The following is a 2,889-nucleotide window of genomic DNA, read 5'->3' on the forward strand; positions in this document are numbered from 1 at the left end:
TGACTTGTCTAAACTGCCCAAACAGACCAAATGCACTCAATACCCCAAACTCTCAAAATCACTCCTTCACTTCCCATCAAACACCCAAAATGGTTCCTATTTGGTAAAGTACTTGTCTAATTTTAATCATAGTAGAGATCTTACTTTCCCTCAATTGGTCACCGATAAGGACCTAGATGTCTAAACGCATCAAACTCACCTTCGACGCCAACACATATGTGATAAATGTTTGAAACACCATTATTTGCTATGTGATTTTGATACTAAAAGCACCCTTTTTCACTTAGAAACTTGCTTGGACTCATGTGTTTTCAATAAATTTTGTGAATAAGAGAGTTGAGGTTGATTTCAACAGTTTTCTAACAAATTCCCCTTGTTTTGACAGAGATTGAAGCAATACTGGAAGAAGAAGTGAAAGGTATAGAAGATGGAGCTCAAAAGAGGTCAAAAAGGCACCAAGAAGAGGGAAAAACCGAAGCCCAGGCGACAAGAACGAAAAATAGTGCGAAGCAGATCACCGTTGGTCGCTCGAGCGGTGGTTCCGACGCTCGGGCGACGGACGCTCGAAGCCCAACATGAACCCCAATTCACGCTTGGCCGAGCTCCCTACGACACTTGAGCGTGATTTCACGTGGATCGGGCGCTGATTCTGCTCAGATTTGATTCTTTCGAACCGGGCCGCACTTTGGGACGCGTCTGACACTATCTAAAGGACCCTAGCAATCTAGGTTTTGCATCCCTGGCAAAAGAGAGCCTAGCAATACACTCCTAGCCGAATCTTAGTCTTCCATTCTTCTTCTTTTCTTCCATTGTTCATAGATTTCCCCCATGTCTATGGGGAACTAATTGCTATTTGTTGTTGGGGAATGATATAACCTTGTAAACTCTCATGTATTTGAATTGATTCTTAATTTTATATGATTTTTTCATTAATTGTTAGAGTAATTAATCTGTTTTATTCTTGCTTATACAATAGCATTATCTGTGAGTTGCATGAGTGCTGGGAGGTTCCTTTCAATTCAGGTCCTTGTTGAATTACTCCTAAGGGTTATATTGCTCAAGAATGAGGGTGTGATTAGTTTTCTTAACCTCTTGATCTTCACATCTTTTTACCAGGAATGCTAGGAATTGTATGAACTGGTAATTAGGGACAAACTTATTTACCGAGGGATCGAGTTTAAGTTATTGTTAAGTCCCTGGCAAGTGTACCAGATCGTTATCAAGTAATATAAACGGGTAAGTCTGAGTATCGTTTTCCCAAAGGACTCTTAGGCCTTAACTTTCATGTAACTTAATCGCGTAAGACTTGAGAACAGAATAATATTGGTGGTTATATGCAAAGAGAAAAAATAAACATGCAATGCAATTAATTCAATTGGTTTTGAGAACTATGGATGAATGGTGTTGTTGGGGTTTACAATTTCATCTTATCCACTCTCATATATCTACTCTTCTTATTTAATTCACTTGTTTATTTAATTGCCATGCAAACTTTCTTAATTACCCTTAGCCCAATTCCTTGGTGAAAAGAGCCTATTACTAATTATCGGCTTGCTATCCCTAGCCTCCCCTAGTAACTAATAATGCAATGTGTTTTGAAGCAAATGCAATTGACCGTCCTATCCCTATCCCTAGGCGATATGGGCATAATCAAGGAATTTCCCACCAGTTCATGACATTACCGTACGTCCCCATATCGATAAAGACAAACATCATTTACTGAATTAGTTAAACAATAAAAGCATTGAGTGGAGATGAGAACCTAACAATTGATAAACAAGTATATGACAAGCATATGAAACAAATAAGAATTTCAATATATATGAGAGTTTCAAAAGATTACATTGTTCCCCAACAACAAAGGGTTTAGTTCACCATAATCATGGTGAAACTAGATGAAAATAATGAAAGAATGAAAGAGATAACCCTAAACTTGGTTGAATGGAGCCTAAGCATCCAAGAAACCTCCTCCAAGGTGTGTGGAATAGCTCTGGACGTTCTCTCTGCCAAAAGAATCCCTATCTAATTCGCATTGGGGTTATATATAAGCCAAAAAAGATAACAGATAGATAACAGAAAGATTTACAGAATCTAGCCAAAAGAACAGACAACCGCCCAGGCGCCTAATTTGACCGCTCAGCGGTTTGCCTTTAGCCGCTCTGGCCGCTGAGTGGTTTCCCTCTAATCGCTCTGAGCGCTCAGCGGACCATTCTGGCGCTCAGCGGCTTGTTTGACCCTTCTTTTCATCATTTTCCTCCTTCTTTCATGGGTCTAAGTCAACCTTCACTTCCATCTTTAATTCATCCAAAAACCCTGCAAAACAATGCAAAACAAGCATAATATCTCTAAAACCAACTTTTGACTCTCAAGAGACTCAACTTAAGTGTTTTACTTGATTTAGAGCTCATTCTAAGCCTCAAAGGTTGTGTTTTACTATCAAATTTAAGTATGAAAATAACGGTTTTTAGACCGTTATCACATTTAGTGAGGGACGTTGACATTAATGAATAAAGAAGAATTCTTATATACATGAGAGGGAACTTGGTGAAGTCAAACCCTAACAGCATAATCATCTCATATAAATCAACCTCCATTCATCTTTGTGCTCTTTTGCCATTGATCACTTTTATTTTGTTTTTGCAATCAAAACCATCGATCTCTTTTCTTTTAAGTCTTAATTAATCATGTTTTCACACAACTTTTCAGTGCCGAGAGTCTTCTGGGATACGATACTTGGTCCTACCATTTTATATTACTTGTGCGACTCGGTACACTTGCCGATTTGCCCCAACAAGTTTTTGGCACCGTTGTCGGGGACTCACTATTTAAGCTATTCTATTTGTCTGATTCTTGATTAATTTTGCTTTATTTTATTTTTATTTTTATTTT

Source organism: Vigna radiata, chromosome 8 (genome assembly GCF_000741045.1).
Source record: "Vigna radiata var. radiata cultivar VC1973A chromosome 8, Vradiata_ver6, whole genome shotgun sequence".
In the NCBI taxonomy this organism is placed as follows: Eukaryota; Viridiplantae; Streptophyta; class Magnoliopsida; order Fabales; family Fabaceae; genus Vigna; species Vigna radiata.